Source organism: Podarcis cretensis (genome assembly GCF_951804945.1).
Source record: "Podarcis cretensis genome assembly, chromosome: 7".
NCBI classification, from domain to species: domain Eukaryota; kingdom Metazoa; phylum Chordata; class Lepidosauria; order Squamata; family Lacertidae; genus Podarcis; species Podarcis cretensis.
The window spans coordinates 65,188,577-65,210,387 of NC_137176.1; the positions used below are offsets into that span (position 1 = coordinate 65,188,577).

Below are 21,811 nucleotides of genomic sequence, written 5' to 3' on the forward strand. Positions count from 1 at the left end.
ATTTCTAGTTTGCTTTTGCTTTACCGGAAGGACAGAAGGAAGGGGAGCAAGGTGTCTGCTTTTAACACCTTCCATGCTATTTTGCTAAGCAAACGTGAAGGATTTTCTTTAATAACATTCTTCTCATAAGGAGTAAATGAGTGAACTTGAGAAAAGCACAAACAAAATTACCTGTATGAAAAACTCAAATCCATATTATCTGAATAAACCAGCGTTGCGCCTGCAAACATTTTGTAGTGCAGGGAACCTTAGGACCTCTAAAATTTGTAGATATTATTGGACTCCAACTTCTGTATGCCCTAGGAAGCATTACCTATGGTCAGGGAAGAAGAGTGGTGTAGTCCAATGACACAAAGAAGGCCACATGTTATGGCGTCAAGGTAGTGCCATCAGTGTACATATATCAAAATTATGAGCCAGGATAGAACTCTTAGAAAGCAAATGAGATTTTGGAATGTTTGCAGGAGACTAAATCTGTTAGAATAACTTTGCCAGAACTCCAGTTACAGATAGATAGCCGTGTTGGTCTGCCATAGTCAAAACAAAATAAAAAAATTCCTTCCAGTAGCACCTTAAAGACCAACTAAGTTAGTTCTGTCTGGCTCATCATTCTTTTTTGCTCACAGCAGCCAATCAGATGCTTCTGCACGCTCACAAGCCATTCATGAAGATGATGAGCCTCTCTTGTGTTTGCCCTCAGAATCTGGCATTCAAAGGTACCGGTATATTGTCTTTGTATCAGGCAACAGCTTTTCCCATCCCAATGGACATGGTAATTAATTATCTGTAGCAGTTTACTGGTGAGCTGAAAAAGAACTTCACGGAGATTTTCAAGCACACACATGCACATACACGGTAACTGCCTCCTTGCGGCATTGTCTCACGCAGCTGTGATCTATGAATATTACAGTCATATGAGTGGAGATTATGACTTGGGCTGTTCTTTCACCCAGTTGACACGCTGCCAGGAAGAAACAAAGAAGGAAGTAATGTTGCTCACCACAAAAACAAGAGAGAAAACAACAGATTTTCTCAAATTTTGTTGGTTCATGACATGTTTTGGACAGAAGATTTCCCCTCTCCCCTTAAGTTCTCAAGCAGACTTTTATTTTAGGCAAATCCCCTATCCACATTTGAATGACAAACATGTATTCCACTCATTACGAATGAGTTATACCTTTGTATTCCACTCATTACGAATGAGTTATACCTTCCACTCATTACGAAAGGCTGTTATACCTTTGTTACTGGACCTACTTACTGAAAACTCTTTGGGCTCCACAACACTAGGTGAATTTACCGTAATGAAAACTTTAAAAGGTAAAAACGAAACACTCCCAAATCTTTTTAATACTAGTCCTCAGTAGACTTCTTCACTCACGGTCGAAATGGAAACATGTTCCCAAGCCATCCTTGCAAACAGAAGAAAGCCAATTAAGAGGGAAAGACCTACGAAATCAAGCCTGAAATATTTTTGCACACACACATCACAGCCACATGGAATTGTTCCACATAGGGCTGGTCCAAATGTTTCATGGTCTTAGGTCAGTGGTGTCCAAACTTTTTTCCAAAGAGGGCCAGATTTGATGAAGTGAAGGGCCGACCAAAGTTGTTGAGGGTTTTTTTTTAGGATTTTACCCCAGGAAATAAACTACCACAGAGGCCGGGTTGAACTGACCGGCGGGCCAGATCGGGGCCCTGAGATGGACTTTGGACATTCCTGTCTTAGGTGAAGGTCAATGTGGTTCCTCCCATTCCCTGTAGAAAGCTGACCAAACTAGCAGCTGAAACCTACTGCGATGCTGACAGTGGGACAGCATCTTCCATTATGCCTGGAACCAGGAAGCTAGCTTGAGGGAGGAGGAACAGACCCCGTGGCACACACACAGCTCTGTCCTCTAACACCCTGACGCTCCCCCCTGCCCTCAACAACTGCTACCTGAGGCAGCTGCCTCCCTCACACACCCTAATATTAGGGCTGGCTCTGATACCACACAGACGTAACTGCCATGTGCATTATTATGCATAAAGGGAGCCAAAGCCTTGAGCAGGAAGAGGCTGCACTCCTCTACAATGTGTATTCTGATTTTTCACATTATGTAGATATGTGTGATTTTTCAGCCCAGCGAGACAATGATGTGCTCGTCTTAATCACCGCAGCAGTGGAGCTGCTGTATTAGAATCATAGAATTGTAGAGTTGGAAGGAACTCGGAGGGTCATTCCTGCAATGCAGGAATCTCAGCACAGAATCATAGAATTGTAAGTCAGGAAGGGCTGTAGCTCATTGGTGAAGCATCTGCCTTGCATGCAGAAACTCCCAACTTTGATCCCCAGCATCTGCAGGCAGGGCTGAGAGAGATTCCCTGCCGAAACCTTGGAGGGCTGTTGCCAGTCTGTGCAGGCAATATTGAGCTGGCTGTTGTTCCACCTATATTCTGCTATTCCCTACTCAATTTATAAATAGCCCACATCTGTGGACTGGGGTGAATTTTATCCATGCGGATATCTTGTATCTGATCTAGTCAAACGTGCAAAACAGAGAAATGACATATATTAGGTATGTGTAAAAAAAACCCTTTAAGCTTGCACCTTTAAAATGACCAGTAAAAGACCTTAATGTAGCTTACACCCATGCAAATAATTTGCTGTGCTTCCTTCTTGATTAATGTAACAGTTAGTTGCTGACTAATCTTAAAACAAGGGATAATAGAAAACATGAATCCAATAGATTTTTTAAAAATGTAGACAAGTTATGGCATTCTGCTATTCATGAGTGCAGACACTCCATTCTGTTTCCCCTCTCTGTTATTTCTCCCCCACCCCACCCCTGCACAACAGACACTTAGCATTCTGTGATCCCCAAGTGCAGCTAGGGTTCTCCTCTCTTTTCCAAAGTTTTTTGTAATTCTCCAAACTTGGGATTACCCCCAGTGGCAAAGCTGCATGCTCCGGCACCGGGGGTGGATAGCAGGCAAGGGCGTGTGTCCTGGGGGCGCGGCACATCACTCATGGGGGCGTGGCGCCTGGGTGCGCTGTCAGGAGTTCAGCCTACACTCGAGTAGGACCCTGGCAGAGACACATGCCCAACTGGCATGTTCTCTCCCTCCTGGTCTGTCGTTCGGGAGCTTCAAAAGCTTTTTTCAGCCTGAACATCACAGCGACCGATGCCAACAGACATCGGCACACTCAGGGATACACAGAGTTTGCGCAGTTGCGTTACAGACCTCAGCAACTCAGCATTTTGGCTAATCTACTTTATTTACATATAAACACTCATGGAGCACTGCAACATGGCTCCCTCTTTCTTGAGCATCAGACAGCAAAGATCAAAAGAACAAAGGACAATAGTTCCACTTCACAGAACACAGTAACACAAGCATCCTATCTTCGTCACTTCCCACTCTGTGGAGTCAAAACATATACCGTCATGTGATAGACAACAATCCTATGACTGCAATCACGGAGCAGGAATTCTGATGGTGCTGGTGAATGCCAGTGAATCAGCCAGTGATTGCCCCATGCCTGCTAATACCTCCCCCCCTGTGGTTGGATGGGGCCGATTTGGGTTTTGACTACATGAGCAATGGCACTCACAGCCCAAACATCAGAAATAGAAGGGAATGATGTCACCATATGCCACTGACAGAGGGGAGTGTTTTCCTAAACTCAGCTCAGCGCATGACTCATGATATGGGCAGGTGTGCCAGGCAGATCACTCTGTCTAGCATACCAGCATGTCATGAAGCTTTGAGCAGCTGGCCAGGGAGCATAGTGTTTTTTTAGAATATCGGAGGCTGGTGCTATCAAGTTCTTTTCATGTAGCCTTCAAGTGCACTTATGGTGAGAAGAATCTGTAACTAGGAAAAAAGCTGCTGCTGTTACGCAAGACTTTAAGTCAGGAGGTTGAACTTTATTGAGGAAAGCTGCTTGACAATCCCTGACAATCACCACAAAATTCTTTTGCTATTTTTCTGGTCCTCTCCACTCCAAGTGAGCTCTCAATGTGATCACTTCAGTTAAGTAAATGCAATTTCAAAGAATCCCCTGCTGCAAAGAGAAGGAATCCAAACAATGTTAAGGCTCTGTACTTTGTGGATTTCTCTTACCACATAAATACAGAGAAATGACTAAACCAAGTTAGAGACAACTTTCCTTCCAGGCCTTTTTCTAAAACTGTAACACACTCCAGTTGCTGCAAATGGATAATACCCATATTTCTGTCTAGTAAAGTAGGTTAACCTTTGCACCTACTTGTTGGAGAACTCTGAAGTGCTCTTGATTATTTGTACAGTAGCTGAAAGATTATATGGCCCCTCTCAGGTAATTTGTTTAAGCACAACAGCAGTGGCCCAATTGCTCCGTTGTGCCAAAGACAGGATCAAGATGCCCCCCCCTTGCAGGGTACAGTTCTGTTGCAGGAATATTTTGTGCAACCTTTGCGATCGTGATTGAAGTGTGGAATGTGGTTGCATGAGTGCCCAAAACACCTATGGATTATTGTAGAAGCAGGGACTCTTTGACCTTCCTAATGATGTTGGACTCCAACCCCCATGCGCCCCAGCCAGTATGACCAAAAGTAAGGGATGATGGGACTTGTAGTCCAATGTCAATCACAAGTGATGGAGCTTGCTTCATTCAGTGAAGGCTGATCCAACCGCAGTCCATCTGCCTTCTTGCTCACAACCAGTCCTGGCTGCCTGCTTCATTCTCCTTAATCTCAGTATCGCCATTGTAGAACTCAGCAGGGAGGAAGAGGATGGGAGACAATACCAGGACTGATTGGCTCTGCCTGTCAGTGGCTCTGGCTACTGTTGACATCCTGGCTTTCTGTCCTACCTGACCCAATGGGCACCAGCCACCGCTATCTCCACCCCATCATATGCTCATAGTTTCCCCGCTTTTATTATTATTCTATATTCTCTAGATACTTAATGCCTCAATGCAGTACTACCTTACAGCCTCTAGTCAGGGTCTCCTCTCAAACTTGTCATGTGCTGATTCTTCACACACACACTCCCAGTTGGAGGGAGGCATCTTTCCCTCAGCACTGATGGTTATCTCATTCAAAAGCAGAACAACCATTTGCAACAGGTTCCTAATCATTACCTCCCATCAGCCAACTGTCTTTGGGCTGTTAACCAGCAATCTGCCTAACAAATGAACGGTCAGCCAGAAGCTGTTTTAACCAGCAACTTGAATGGCTTTAAAAGAGAGTTTAGACACATTGACCCTATTTGCTGTGTCAAATTACTTGGTTTGGGGGTGGTGACGGCATGAAATGGGGGGTTTGAGGGGTTCGTGGCACAAAACAGCACTAAACTAGCACTAAACGTTAGCATCAGTTTGGGGAGGGATCCGGAATTTTTTGGTCACATGTTAATGAAGCTGAGTGAAAGGGGTTATCAGTGGCTACTAAAGTGATGGTCCTCTACGTTCCCTATTTGGAACAGTGTGCCACCTCTGAGGTGGAGAGAGAACCCTGGCATTCAGTTACTGCTTGTTTCTGACCACTCTGAAAACAAGAGGCTGGACTACATGGGCCTTTGGCCTGATCCAGCAGGGCTCTTCTTATGCTCTTACTTTCTTATAAGCCATAACAACACGATATGATTGTTTCACAAAACCACCTTCCAAGGTCCAAAGTGTTGGAACAATTATGCTATAACATTTGGCACTAACAAGGCATTTAGTGGAGCTAACGCCCCTGACTTTAATAGCTTAATGTTTATAATTTTAACTCCGCACACTTTGGCCATTATTTGCAAAGCTTATCTATTGATTTGCAGCATGTAACACAGCAATGAGAAATTAGTTCCCCATCACCGTGTATTCCTTTTAGTGCAAAACGCTAACTCCCCCACCCCTGCTTTATAGCTATGCTTGATAAACACACACATGTATGTTTTGACTCCAAGAGGAGGCATGGCAGGAAATTCATATTTGCTAGAGTCAGCCAGGCAAGAGGCTATTTTCAAGCCAGTGATGCAGTAAATACAGGCTATTTTCTGCATCAGTAGAAACTGCTGTACCCCCCAGTGAAGTGTATCGTTTCCAGAGACAGCTCAGTCTCAAACACACCTGGAAGCCAGTGCTGCCCCCTAATCCTAAGCAAGGATGGGTTTTGTTTACTTAATAGTGAGAAAGACACTGGGTGGTATTAGACTAGATCTGAAATCAATGGACTCAAGTTAATTGTGCGTATGGCTTTGGCAAATACAACCTACTCTGCACATGTTCAGAGGCCCTTAAATATGTAGAGACAGCCACTCTAGATATTTCAGGAATCTGCTGAAAATAGATTATTGGTCTAAACCTGGCACAAATTAAGCTCTTCCCAAGCAAGAATTAAAAGTCTGCATTTTGCACAACTACCAAATGCAGCGTGGGGGAGTGAGGAGAAAATTATTCATCAGACTGATGATTCTCTGCAGAATACTAATCCATTTCTATATCTTCCTCAGACTATTAAGGGGTGTAGTCTCATGTATTATTCAAACTGTGTTTTTCAGGAGACCAAAACATTGGAAAGATCAGACTACTGTGCAAGCACCTTTCTTGCAAAGTTGAAGAACATTTTGAGGGGAAGCAACGACAAGATCACAATATCCTTGCAACAGAATCCTTCCACCTGCAGCAAACAAATCTGCCTGATTGGAATCCAAATAGAACACACAAAGCAAATATGTGGTAACATTCTGAACTGATACCAACTCCATCAGCTTGCTTGTTTAAGCACGCTCCAGGCTTTTAAAAATAATAATTTGGCAATGTATAAAATACATCTCCTTGACACTTGCTTTACCATTACATAACACTGTGGTGTAGATGGAGCCATAGCCAGCATCAGAGCACTGTTGGGTGTCTTCTGAGGCCCATATCCCTGCAGGGCCTGGTGAAAGTGTGAAAAGCAGTGATAAAAGGGAGGTGATGGCAGGGATGCAGCATGGGGAGGAGCTGCCAGGGCAATCGCCCTGGGCACATTTTTCGGGGGGGGGGGGGGGGCTGAGCTAGCCCTTTGCCACTTTGGAGGGACACCAGTTGGATATGACCCAATAGAAGTGTGGGGGGAGGTGTATGAGAAGAGAGGCATTTGCAGCTCAGCGCTCTAGCTTCACGCTTTTCTTATTTCTTATGTTGCTTTTGCCACGGTCTGCCTGGCTAGTTTATTTCTTCTATGTATGCTTAATTAAAGCCAATTGTTAAACTGTGTACACCCCACCCCACCCCCCATAACCAGTACTCTGTTGTAGAGATGAACAGCTCTAGTGTACCCCTCCTCTTCTCACATGATGAAAAATGATTCGCCATATCTGCAACATCTATTAGGTTCTGGTGGAACGCTGGGAAGTTAGTTGGAAATGATGTTAGGAAAGGGCATCTTAGGTGTTACTTCACTCTTATCTTTCTTTCAGTTGCTGTTGTCTCCAATATAATTTATACATAGAAATATTTATATACCACCAATCCATACGATATAACATGCTGGTGTGCAACAGTATATACAATAAAATATAAAACACCATAAAAACAGTAAAAATAAAGAAAAGTTATATAGGCATGTCTACATACAAAAGGTCTGAAAGTTAAAAGTGAGAGTGCCTGCTGGATGAGTGTTCCACAGAATAGGACTGGTGACACTACATGCCCGATTTATAGAGGACACCAGTGAATTCTTTGTAACCCTGGGGACAACTGGTAATATTCCTCCGAGTGACCTCATGCTGGACCTCATCATTGTCCTTCCAGATAGCAATCTTACAGTTCCAGTTCTTCTTAAGTTTCATGATTCGCACTTGGAAAGAAATCTAAGGCCCCACAGTTGCCTAAACTGTACCAGCTCAGAGTTTCACTACTTCTTTTTCTAAGCTCATCACATCCAATTGATGCAATGGTCAAGTGAGGGTCAAGTAGTTGGCTAATACCTACAGCCTTCTGTGGAACCAGAGATGGCTTGGACAGCCCAAAATATAAAGGAAACTGTCTGAATGTGGAATGCTGGTGGTTTAACCTTTGACCTTTGAATTTGTGGCTTTCACCAATATAGAGGGACAAATAACTAGCTAGCAGTGGATATGTTTGCACACTGGGTTAATAAGTCACACCGTACACAAGTTGTATGCTAGAGTATGCAGCCTGATCAATCCTGCTTCCCTTCTCCCCCATATAGCTTAGCTTTATGCTATAGCACAGCACAAAGTCATAACACATTGGCAATCTAGCAACAAACATGGTTTCAGGCTGGGTAGTGATTATGGCCTGTGAGTGGATGTAAAACCAATGCAATTTGTTGTTGTTATAGCCACGCTGCACCAGTGGTACATAGTTATCTCCCGCTTGGACTACTGCAATGCGCTCTACACGGGGCTACCTTTGGAGGAGACTTGGAAACAACTATAATTAATCCAGAAAGTGGCTGCTAGACTGATGACTGTGAGCCACTGCCAGAACCACGTAACACCAGTTCTAAAAGACCTACATTGGCTACCAGTACGTTTCCAAGCACAATTCAAAGTGTTGGTTTTCCCATGTAAAGCCCGAAATGGCTTCAGCCCTGTATACCTGAAGAAGCATCTCCACCCCCGTTGTTCAGCCCAGACATTGAGATTTAGCTCTGAGGGCCTTCTGGCAGTTCCCTCATTGTGAGTAGTGAAGTTACAGGCAGAGGGCCTTCTCAGTAGTCACACCCACGCCGTGGAACCCCCTCCTGTCAGATGTCAAAGAAATAAATAATTATATGACCTTTTGTAGACATCCGAAGGCAGCCTTAAATGTGGACGCTTATTAGCCCAAAGCATCCAAAATGTACACACTGTACCTCGTACTCTTTTAAATTTGGGAATTGCTTTTAGGTTAATCTGTTTAGGACCCTGCTATAGTGCAGATGCACTACAGGAAGAATTGACTTAATGCAACATTGTGATACTGCATGGACAGAAAGTGACCCCCCCTGCAAAAAAGAAAGAATTAAAGAATTGTACAGTTTTGTATACACAGCTGCACACAGTACACTTTGTACACAGCATTGTTGAAGCAGCTGACCTCTTTCCCTTTTGGCACTGAAAGCCAAATCAATCAGTCCAGCCAGGTGCAGTCAGGGAGGAAAGAACCTGCTCATCATCAATAGATGCTGGCAACTGTTTTCAAGTTCCCCAAGCCTTGGGGGCAAAGTTTTGTTTTGGTATCATGAAATTAGATCTCTAAGTGATACCCACATTTAGCACATTCTTCAGGTGAGGCTGTCACTTCATCTCCATTTCAGAAAAACAGGTCTGCTTTTTACCAACTATCAGCTATTTTTAGGCAAAGGAACCCACTTAAAATGTGCATGAATTTAAATGAATTTAGATGGGTAAATGAAAAAGTGGTGTTTGCTTATTAAATTTGTTCCCAGTTAGGCAGCTTAAATGACTTGGCACATCAGTGGATGTGAAATTTTTGAAATAAGGTGAACCATGCAGAAAAGAGTAAAAGCATAGCATAAAGTAGGCTAAAATGAAAAAAAATTGCATGTAACTGAAATCTGGTGGGTCATGAAGGTGAACTAGGCAAATGACCCCCCGGGGTTGAGTCATGAAGGGTACTGATTCTAGTATACTTAATAGTGAATTGTATATCAAATCCCAATTAAATAGCATATTTCCAAAAATATGAAGCATGATCCTGACAAAAGAACAAAAGTATGTGCTTAACTCTCCCATATTAAAATCAAGATGGCTTAAAAGGTACTTCTATGTTTTATGGATGTTTAAATTTTAATGTATTAATGGGATTGTTTTATTGTGTTTATTTTGGAGGTTTATCATTTGTGATGAAACTTTTTAGTGTTTGTAAGCTGCTTATAAGCATAATTTTGCATTAATTAATTATAATAACAATAATTTGGCATATATAAAATGTATTGTTGTTGCTATGGTTGTGCTGTTGTTGGTTATTGTTTACCTTTATCTTGATCATGCCCCAAATGCTTTATTAGCAGAGCGCCATCAGCTGAAACTCTCTCTGCCCCCCTTTCTCTCCATTTCTTCCTCCTCCTCACCCCTAAAGTTTGTAGTAATATTCCAAAGACAAATACTGAAACATCTTTGGGAAAACTCTAAAACTGTATTTGGTGAAAAGGATTCATAGTTGTGAGCACATACTCGGTTGAATGAAAGTGAGTTCAAGACAATGAGCCATTTTGTAACTTTTTGACCTTCCAGGTTTCTACCTTCCAAGCACGTATCTGTAGATAAGACTATAATGTTTCCTATATGAAAATTCTGGGGGTTGCATAAAGCAGGAAATGACTAGTCATTTTAGTATTCCACACTTCAGCATTTTCCTTCTCCTGTTTTTTGTTGATCTGCAGGCTCAGCACACTTCCTCTTTGGGTGTACTGTACTTTTTCAGTGTAATAAAACAAATGTAATCATCAGTGAAGACACCCTTCTTCGAAAAACAAAACATGAAACCTAGCTTGTGGCAGTCCTCTTGTTCCCTAATTGTCTCCCATTTCAAATAACTACTGAAGTGAGTGGATTTTGCCAAAAATCAAAAAGAAAAAAAGATGCTGATGAAAGGCATTGCTCTTGCGAGACATAATTTGAATCAATGTATTTCTGATGCCATAGAAGAGGTAAAACCAGATCTTGACAATCTGTACAGTTACTGACAGCACAAGCCTATGCATGTCTACTTAGAAATGAGCCCCACTGAGGTCAACAAGACCTATTCCCAGGTAAGTGTATATAGGACTGCAGTCGACAAAGCAAAAACTTAAGCATCCTAACATTTTATCAACTACATTTATGTAAGCTTTATTCTTTCAAATAAAGCAGATGTCAAGGAACACTTGGGGATGTTAAAGCACATATCAGAATTTCACTTAGGTCCTGCCTGCAGGCTTCCCACAGGCATGTGGTAGGTCACTATGAGAAAAGGAAGCTGGAATAGATGGGCCTTTGATCCAAGGAGCCTCTTTTTATGTCCTTAACATAAATTTCAATGGGGTTTTGGATTTTCTTCGGTACGAGAGATTTATACCACTGTAACAATATTCCAGATATCTTTGAGTCTGTGTTTTCATTTCTTCTCCTTCTGCTGGCAGCACTTATCATTAGAAAGCTGAGAGGGAGAGGGTACTAGACTCTGCTTGAGCAACCTGTGACTCCTTTACCTGGAAGAAAATCCTAAGACTATGACAGCCTACTTTCCAGAAGCAGTAAGGAAAAGCCTCTCTCAGTGCGCCATTAAAGACTACTGTGACATCAGCAGGCAACAAATCCCCTTTAGTTTATTCTGCTCTCTGTTTTGTATGCTTGAAAATTAGAAGTTCTGAGTGGCAAGCTGTGCCATGCAGCAGATTTAAAAACATTTGATTAGCACAGCTACTGCCTTGGACAAATTTGGTACAAGCTATATGTTGTGGATGCAAGTTTACACTTCTCCCCTCCTGTGCATATTAAGAAAAGCGCTTTCTACCCCAATTCAATTTTAAATGTACATCCTACCACTTAATTGGCATCTTGCTAGCACTTAAAAAGACTACAGAGAAACAAGTACTGAATGAAAACAAGGATTTTTGAGCAGGAACTCCTGGGCTACATCCACACTAAACATTTAAAGCACCTGGCTTCTCCCAAGGAATCCTGGGAGCTGTAGTTTGTTAAGGGTGCTGGAAATTATTGCTCTGTGAGGGTTCCCAGGATTCTTTGGGGGAGGGAAGCCGTGAGCTTTAAATGTATGGTGCAGATGTGACTGTGTTGGTTCCTTTATTCCTTCTCCATATAGGTATTTCATCATAACAGCAGCAAAAGAGAGGGCACACAGAAGGGACATTTTATCATCTGGACCAAAGGAAAATTTGACCTGGGGCATCAGATTAATGTGTGGTTTGAAATTGCCAGCTGCAATTTGGCTGCTGCTAGTTGAAACTGTAGGTTAGAGAGCATAAAGTTATTGACCCAAGCCTCCCAATCTTCATACAAACAGACATACAGTGACACAGATTCAAGCAGAAACAAGGAGTCCTGCTGCAGAAGAGCTTATTAGAGAACTGACACTCTTAGAACGAGCAACTGAAAGGTGCAGTTATAATGACAGCCTCAACAAATTGAGATGTACAGTTTCAAACTGTCTCTATTTATACACTTACAGAGAGCTGCTGCTCTATACAGCAGAACTCAGGGATGTCTTCAGAAGGATAGATAATGATATCTCCACCCTGCCAAGGGGACCATGTTAGAAAACTAGAACAGCATGTGCAAACCATGATAATCTCAAGGGGGGTTTGTGTGTGTGGCCATGTGAGCCAGCATCTGCTGGAAAGTTTCATCTTTTAAAGCCAACACACACAGTTGTGCTCCCCAAGCCACCCATTGGCCAGCACATTTACTGAATTGTCTCTGGCCAGGGGTGGGGAACCTCTGTGATGCTGGTAGTGGAGTTCATTGGGGCTGGCCCTCTAAGGGTCACATGCCAGCTAGCCCTAGAAGCACCATTGATTCTGTGACACTGCCTGCCACAAGTAATTTAATCTATGGGTGATGACTCATAGATGAGACCCATAGATGACCCACTAACTGAGACCTAGTAAAAGAATCCCAATAAGAGGGGTGGAGAAAAGAAAGGAGAAACACAGAGCAGGAGTAGAGACAAGATTCATCTACTACATATCAGAGTTGTCACAATACTATAGAACAGATGTTATGAAGACAGTAGCTTCCTATATGGATGGATAGAAATGTCTTGTAATAATAATAGCTTGATCAGGCCAACGTATGTCTTGAAGTTGGATAATGGCAAGTTAAAATCTGCAGCAGAGATGAAATTTTACAGAAAGTGAAAACTGAAAAGACAATGCTGAAAAGTAGCCGCAGAGGCCTACCAAAGTTTGTGGAACAATTATTTTGGGATCAAAACATGTCTATGGCACTGCTTCAAACATTTTCTTTTGATATTAATTTACTACGTATATTTTACATGTTTGTATTAAAATTAAAACTATGAAACTTCTTAAGCATTCTATATGACAGCTAGATCACTCAAGTCTGTGAATGATACTGCTGATCATAATGTTCTATAAAAGAACATTACCACTGTAGCTACATTTGTCTATGATTTATTGCTTATTGTGGGCAGGGTTAATATGGCTGAATGCCCAAGGAGGCACTTGGCCATAAATCTAACCTTTTAAAAATCTTAAGACTGGGCTGAAAACTGAACATCCTCAGTAACATGATAGACCATTGAGAAATCAGTGCTCAGCTCATGGTGTAGCCAAAATTGAGCACTTTTGCATTTCATTGATTTCCACTGGGATAGTTAAGGATATGCATAACTGTTTTCCATTGAAATCAATGGACCTAAAAGTACTTAACTTTGTCATGTTGTACGTGCATAACACTTCAGTTGCACAAGACATTTTGCAATCTTCTGAATGGCACTTTCTCCACAATAGGTATTTCTAACATACAGTAAAGAGGAACTGATTTTGAGTTTTACTAGGCTCTGATCAGATGTAGGGAGTAGAACATGCTGACTGGATTTCCACTGTTTCTCTAAAGAGCTGCCAATTGCATTCATTTTGTTTCAACCACAAGTCGGACTAGACTTTAAAAACCACCATTGATCTATTTAGTATGGATTCTCCTTTCCCAGTTCCCAGTTTGTAATGTTAGAGCAAGGATGAATCTTTGTTTGATGCAATAAAAAATTGTAAATCATAGAATTGTAGAGGTGGAAGGGACCCTGTGGACCATCTAGTCCAATGTGACGAAAGTTACATATTCCAAATAATCAAGCAGTAGCTCTACGACCACGAAAGACAGCGCTTGTTACCTCATACTCCGAGATCCTGTTCTCCGGAGGCCTTAGGTATTACAACATTCTACGGAACCTGTGCCAAATATCTAAAGGATCTACTACTCCCTTCCCATTGAAGAGCCTTTATGCTCACAAGATTAAATGCCTTCCCCTCTGCAGTGACCAAAGGTAGATTCTCTCATACCCCATATCAAGCCCGTCTGTGTGCCTGCAACCAAGTAGTACTTGATTCAATGGACCACATTCTCTTAGATTGCTCTCTACACAGTAGACCTTGCCAACTGGTCTGAGCAAAATGTTGGACCTCCGGCCTGTAACACAAAGAAGTCAAATGAGATTTCTCCTGGCAGATCGGGAAAAAAATATCACTGTTTTAGTAGCTTCCTTTTTAGGCACAATTTTGCCCGAAAGGGTTTCCAACGAACCATCCTTTGCGGGGACAGGGCAAAGCAGAATATCTAAGTGCACACGATCACAGTGTGACCTGATGATCCTTGACAGCTTCACCCTTGTCCTTTTAATCATCCCAGTCACCTGAAATGTTTTATACTGTGATGCCAATTTGATTTGATTTTGATTTTAGTCCAACCCCCTGCAATGCAGCTGTCCCATATGGGGATCAAACCTGCAACCTCAGCATTATCAGCACGATGCTCTAATCAACTGAGCTATCCAGGCTTTTTGTGATGCTGCCAGTTGCCCCATGCTGGAATTTGTGCCATTAGAGTACATTATCAAATCAGAATTACTTGAGGGCTTGCAAATGTTGGGATATTAGATAATAGCCTTGGAGGACTGACATTTACAGGAGCATATTCAGAGGCACATAGTCTCCCTTTTGTAAGGGGCAGGTTGCTGAAAGCATATTGCACCAGTGTTCCATTATCTGCCCTGACTCTGAATTAGTCCCAGGTTCAGTTCTTCTATGTACATCTGAGAGACAGTGAATAGCTCAAAGTCACTTGGCTAAATAGTTGAATACTCTTACCAACACCCCACAATGGCATAACACACAATTGTGCCAGGATTGGTGTTATATGATATTCTGGTTATGTACCCTATGAATAGCATTATTAATTATTATTGTTTGCATTTATGCCTCACCTTATGGGCAAAGCAGTTCACAAGGCGAAATTCTGTATACAAAACAACTTCGTGCTAGAGCTGTGTGGAAAGGGAGAGGCTAAATATTTGATTCAGGATAACTGACCTCTCATTCTGTTCTGCTGTTCTGTTGTAGTATAAGCAAACAATGGCCAATTCAGGGTAGAGCGATGAGATAATTTTACTATGGCCAATAGAATCAAAAACATCTCTAAGAGGCATTTATTAAGGCATTTATTTTCTAGAAAATACTTTTGGACAAAACAGGATCTTATTTCTATGTAAATCTGATGCTGGGCAGAGAAAGACTGAGAAGGTAAAGAGAACTGACAACAGTAATTCTGTAGCAGGAGAGGACTGGAAATACCAGGGCTGATCTACGTCTCTGTCATGTGAGAATCTTAAGTTTTTTATCCACTGATCTTTCTTCTTGTTCACCTTACAAAGCTAGAAGTTGAAGGTAACTATGTTGGTTTATGGGGGCAGGAGTGGAGATCCAAAGGCAACACTAGCATAGCATGAGGACTAATTGGAAAACACCATAAAGAAGCAGGGAGACTGTACAGAGGACTGGCCTCTACAAAGGACTGTTTGGTCTAAGCCTGGTTTAAAAATTAAGAACCAAGGGCAAGCAGGGGCCTTGAAGTTGTCCCTTAGCAGTCAGCAACAGGACAGCAGACTGAGCAGTTCCAGGCATCACTGGGTCAGTTTTTCCCATGATGGTGAGATGCATTTAAATTATAGATATTCTTTCAAATTTTATATCTATACATTGGCACAGGCACATTTTGTGCAAATTTGCTTCCTCTTTTTTGGTGTTGTGTAGGTGCCTATGATATAATGTAGTGAGAAAGCTGTTGAGCTCACCAGAATTCTCTTCTCCAGGCTGGGTCTTCTGCCAAAAGAAAAAAAGAAAGAAGTGGTGGTGGTTGGTTGTGGCAGAAACAGAAAGAATATTTGTGGGCATGTTGGAAAAGGCAAATCTGCAAATTGCAACAGTGTTAAGCCATAGCTATGGGTAGACATGTTGATCTAAGTTGCTTACAAAGCAGGTAAGTATTTATTGCTGTTTCCTAAACAAGACACAGTAAACAGAAACTAGATCAGCATGGAAGAGCTGAGTTGCTAAATGAAACCACAGCTCTTTGCATGTTAATTAAGGTAAACTTGAGAATATGGCAGGAATTTACTCTTATTTAGTCCTACCCCAGCATAGTAGGGCTGTACGTGCAGCTGATACAAATGTGCATCAGAATGGTCATCTAGTTCTATTGAACTAGACTGATGTGCCCGAGTATGCTCATCCCATAGGAGAATAATCACACATGCATCAAAATATTATTAGATATAGATTAGGACCACAATGTGCAAGGGAAACAGAACACTAATTTGAATACTGTGTAGCCTTTGGGACAGTGTATACGATCAATTTAAAACCATAAATGCATGCTGCTTATTGTGCTGCTATTGTGCTTGTTTTCCTTCTCCTTTTTAAAAATACCTGCTTGCTTTAATTATTTGCATTTTATCTTGTTTTAAAATTTGTTTGTATGCTGTTTGAAGATTAATTGGTCAAAAGGCTGAACATGTGTACGATTCTAAGAAAGGGAAAGGACCTTAATCTGCCTTATCAGATGACATGAACTGCAGTTATGCCATAATAAATATGTTATCTCTTTTAAGTGCCACAAGTCTCTCTGTTGTTTTCGCTGCAACAAAATAGCAGGCTGCTTCTTTGGAAATCTAGTTCAAGAAATATTTTAATCAGAGGCACCTTTTTAATTGATTCATCCAACTGATATAGCTTGCAACCCTACTCTAGTGTAAACAGTGGGGTTAAAAGATCATGAAATGAAAAGAGTAAAAGATAAAGGTAAAGGACCCCTGACAGTTAAGTCCAGTCACGAAAGACTGTAGTAGTGGCTTATCTGAAACTTGTAGGGTATTACTACTGCTACTAACTTTTCTTCTTTTCATTTGGGTATACACATACATGCACATATGCCCCTGGCAGCTGAAGAGGCCACCATGCCTGTGATGAAGTGAAGTCTAGTCCACAAAAATTATACTGCAAGACAATTGTTACCTTGTCTTATTTATTTACTATACTTATATCCTGCCTTACTTAAAAAGGCAATGGCATATGCCATTCTCCCCTTCTCCATTTTATCTGTACAACTGTCCTGGAGTTAGGCTGACTGGCCCAAGCTCACCCATCCCTGGCCCAAATTCACCCCTGTGGGCTTCATGGCTGAGTGAGAATTTGAATTGGGCTCTTGGTTGTTTATACCTCAAACAGTTGCTTAATAACTACCTATTGCAAAAGCATTTCATGTTAAGCCTTGTAAATGCTTAATCTGTTAAAAGAAAAGTGCTGTGGCAAGACCTTCCAAGCTTTTGAAGAGAGTACAGAATGTTATTCTCTCACACACTAAAGGATAGCTTGTCTTTAAAAAGTTCAAAATAGCCTTTCCTAAAAGTGATGTATTGAATGGACACTATTCTACTTTCAATACCTTGCTCGCTCGTGTTCTTTTCAGTATTCGAATCCACTTGGATGAAAAACCTTTGCGGAGATATTAAATATGTTTTGATTTATGGCTTGGCATATAACCTTTCTAGAACCTTGAGGTCAATTTAAAAAGTAAGAGTCCTGCATGAAGCATATTACATTTCCTTCCAGCATAATGAAAAGGTATACCCTGCTGAGATGATGGGTCCAATAGTATATGGAGTTTTAATTTGATCCTGCTAACTTAAAGTATTGCATGCTAGGATATGCAATTGCTGCATGTCACACCATCACTGGAATATGATTCGTGTGTGTGCCTTATGTAATTTCTCTTAACTTAAAAAAGTTGGGCTAAGGTTAACGTATAAATTTCTGCCCTCTGAAAAATGTCAGTGAGGACAGGAAGTTTCTCCATGCCATTTTCTTATGCTTCATATATATATATTTGTTGAAAACTACTTTTCAGAGAACTTAATATGCTATAGTTTTCCTGTGTGTTGTTCAGAGTTCTGGAAATGCACACAGGCCCTACTATCCAAATGCTTGTTATACAAAAGAATCACTTATCCAAACACAATGAATTAGTACCCCAACCTTGCTATACACACTGCAGATTCATATATCCAAACAGCCAGAGATGCATGTAGTACTGTAAACAAATAAGTGCTGGTGGTGCCATACTGGAGAGCTGTATGAGTCTAGGGTTGCCATACGTCCGAAATTTTCTGGACATAGCCAGGAAATGTATCTGGATTTTAACCTTTTAAAATATGACAATCCTCTATGAGTCATACACCATGCTGGTTAAGCCAGACTGCTGTTCTCAGGTGTGATGGAAGTCACTGTCCCTTTGCCAGTGCTGAAGTAAGATCCAGCTGCCCTTCCAGCCAACTCCTGCTTCGGGCAGCAAATTGTCTTGGGGCAGGCCTTGTGCATGCCCCCAAGTTGGATGATGCCTTAGTATGTTTAGCATTGCAGACTTGATATGCTATACAATTGAAATTGCTTTTGCCTTCCCTCAGCATCAAACAAGGAAACTAACCCTAGCCAAGTGGTCAGATAGGGGGAAACTCGGGTCAGATTGGTTTACAACTGGCTAGGTAACAATTCATGCTCCTTCTTTAGTTGCTTTACAGGGTAATGCTATGCATGTTTTCTTCAGAAGTGGGTCCCACTGTGTTCATTGGGGCTCACTCCCAGGTAAGTGAACATAGGCATGAACAAGGCCGGCCCACCCATGAGGGAAGGTGTGGCAACTGCCTCAGGTGGCAGACCCACAATCCTGCTGTATATATTTACAACCCCCTTCTTCCTGATGCAGATCTTCACTTCTACCCCTTTTTCCTTAGTAGGGAGGAGGTGGCACCATTTTGTGACTCGCCTCAGGTGCCGAAATGTCTTGGGCTGGCCTTGGGGTTGAAACCTTCGACCTTCCATCAGTTTTGCCTCATCGGCTGACAAGCCACAAACCTGCTCAGGTTATTCCATTCATGACACAGAGAGGCTTGTTGAACAGGCTCACCTCTTCCTATCGAGCCCTAGGAGCTTATATGTATGCACAAATATAATAATATTTTGTTTTTATTTTTTAAAATAAAAACTCAGTCGTGTCCTCTTGAGCAACTCTAAACCCCCCCCCACTCGCCCAGCTTTTCCAGTCAATTCGGTATAATACTATACTCCCCCTCCCACCCGTCTCGTTTTCTCTCCCACTTGGTTCAGCCCGGGCCAAACGGCGCGCTTCTTTGAAGACATTCTTTCCTCAGTTCCCACCCCCTTACTTTTCTCAGCCAGTGGTTCAGCCCGGGACCTCCGCTCGCCGGCGGAGAGCGGTACTACTGTAAATCAAACTGCTGCTCTTTGCTCCGACAAGTTCCATCTCCTCAGCTCCTTTTGCGTAGTAGGGCTCGAAGCGCCATGTGTGCGCGTGCGCAGGGCGGCCCCGCCCCGCCCCCGTTCTCCTTTCGCCGCTTCAGTCGCGTTTGGGTTGCCTCGCGCCGGATCCTCCTCCTCTCTCCCTCCCTCCCTCCCTCTCCACCTCGACGGTTGGGGCGCGCGCCGCCAGTGGCAGGCGGGAGACGGGGCGCGCGCGCGCCATCTCTGCCCCTCTCTCTCTCTCTCTCTCTCTTTCTGTGTGTCTCTTTTTTCTGTGAGCCAGGAGGAGGGGAGCCTCCAATGCCGCTGCTGTGAGATGGCATCATTTTGTTGCGCTGTGGCGGCAGCGGCGTTAGTGGCAGCGGCGTTTGGGAGCGGTGCCGAGGGCTGAGGCGGCGGCGGCGGCGGCGGCGGCTGGCGTGGAGGGGGAAGGACAACCCTCCGCCACAGCGAGGCGGCGGCGGCGGCACCACAACGCAGCTGGGCTCAGAGCCACGGTAAGGCAGGCACCAAAAAGCAGCCAGCTTGACTGGACTGACTGACAAATAAACAGGCTGCGCAGCCAACGCCAGCTCTTCTCGGTCGGTTCCTGGCGGCGGCGGTGGCCTGACGGAGACTCCTGAGGGAGAGAAGCGTCGTGGGGGCCCTGCATTTCTCGCCCCCTTTGGGGGAGGGGGGTGCCTCGCTTTAGTGGGTGGGAGGAAAGGGTGCGAAACTGCGAGTCTCCCCCCCCCCTCGCACCCACCCCTTCTCTCTCTCTCTGCCGGGCCCTCCTGCTGGTTCGGGGGGGGGGTGGAGGGCGAAGGGTGCCCCGTGTCTTCTTGCTTTGCCTGCCTCCCCCTTCCAACCCTTTTGCCACTCTTGCCCTGGTGTCACCTTGTTTATTCATTTCATGGATCTTTAACTGGCGGCAGGGGCGGGGTAAGGCAGGCCGTGGGAGATGGGCCAGCTTGAGCCTTGAACCCTGTTAGCAGCGCTGAGTGGATTGGCAGAGCCGTCAGCGCCCTGGGAAGCAGTCCCGGCAGGGCGGCCCCCTGCCTCTCGATCCAAAGGGGGAGGAGAATATTAGTTACATTTTGATTGCTGTTTACCTTCGTTCTTGGAAAGGGGGTAGAGGAAGAAGGAAGAGGCACTCTCACTTTGGGATGACCTACTGTGACTCTGCAGCCTGTCATTCTCTCTTTCTCTCTCTTCCTCTCCCCCGCCCCCCCAGCTTCGTCCTATCACCCTCCCTCTTTTTGCCCAAAATACTGCACAACATTGCTTTTCTCTATTGCTGCAAAGGGAATGGAAGGCCTGCGACGATTGATCATACCTTCCTGCCAGAATACCACGTATCTGAAATAATATTGTTTGCAGCTGGATTCTGTTGTATGCTTGGTTGAAAGTTAAGTTGCACTGAATCTGATGTGACTTGCTTCCAAGTAAGTGGGCCTATGATGTAGCCTTAACGAATGCTAATAATAAAAAAGATAGTGTTATGCAATAGGACGGTAATGGGACTCTTCAGAAACTCGATCAGAACAAGGAAGGTCCTGCATAATAGAGGCTTACAATACTTCAGTGTTGAGGTGATGTGACAGTGTCTGCTCTAAGTCTTATGCAGCTGAACTCTCCCAAAATGTTAACAACTCTACAAGTTATTACAATTAGTGCTCAAGTACTGTGTGTTTGTAAATCTACATGGCTGAATGTGCACTGTTGAGTATTTTATTATTAAGTTTCTAGTATGAATCAAATATATCATGTCCTGTTTTTCTGTTACAAACTCAAGGGTTTCCAGGGTATTCATGAGACACCAGCTATACTCAGACGTGTTTTTAGTGCAGTTGCTGCACTATGTGCCTTAGACCATGATTTGTTTTTTTTAATACATATTAAAGTTTTTTTGAATACAAATGCATAAATAAACGACATTACTTATATCATAACATAATTTCGTCATTTCTTTGGACTCCCTCACATCTCCCGCTCCCACTTACATTGTTACAAAAAATTTTTCCAAGCAAATTACCCACTTGTTTGCGATCTTATCTCCACTCATTTAAATAAAATCTAACAATTCTCCAAGAAATTTATATTTTCCTTAATCTCACTTATCGTCAAATTCAGATCTAATTCGGTGGTAGGCAGTTATTTGTGATCTAGCATCCTTCTTAACATTCTACCAAATTGCAATATTTTTGTAGATAAATCTTGAATTTCCTCCAGTCTTCCTCAACCCTCTCCTGTCCCAGGTCTCGGATTCTACCAGTCATCTCGGCCAGTTGCATATAGTCCATCAGCTGCATCTGCCACTCTTCCAGTGTGGGTAGATCTTGAGTTTTCCAGCTCTTAGCGATGAGTATCCTTGCTGCCGTTGTTGCATACATAAAAAATGTTAGATCCTTCTTTAACACCTTCTGGCCGACAATACCCAGAAGGAAGGCCTCTGGTTTCTTAGTGAAGGTATACTTAAATACCTTTTTCAACTAATTATATATCATTTCCCAGAAGGCCTTCACTTTAGGGCAGGT

At 43.0% G+C, this 21,811-nt stretch overlaps 1 protein-coding gene and 1 long non-coding RNA gene across 3 annotated transcripts in view; one reads left to right on the plus strand and one right to left on the minus strand.

Moving 5' to 3' along the window:
* Positions 1-15,125: 15,125 nt before the first annotated feature.
* Positions 15,126-19,338, minus strand: LOC307219771. The gene is made up of 2 exons (XR_013840539.1): positions 19,202-19,338; positions 15,126-15,803 (listed from the first exon to the last, which is right to left on the minus strand). It is a non-coding gene; the product is annotated as an uncharacterized lncRNA (long non-coding RNA).
* Positions 19,339-19,511: 173 nt separating this feature from the next.
* Positions 19,512-21,811, plus strand: part of WWP1 (WW domain containing E3 ubiquitin protein ligase 1) — a 47,751-nt gene continuing 45,451 nt past the window's right edge. For both annotated transcript variants that reach the window (XM_079983071.1, XM_079983072.1), the window contains exon 1: positions 19,512-19,792. The gene's annotated coding sequence lies outside the window, so the exon portion shown is untranslated. The remainder of the gene's footprint in view (positions 19,793-21,811) is intronic.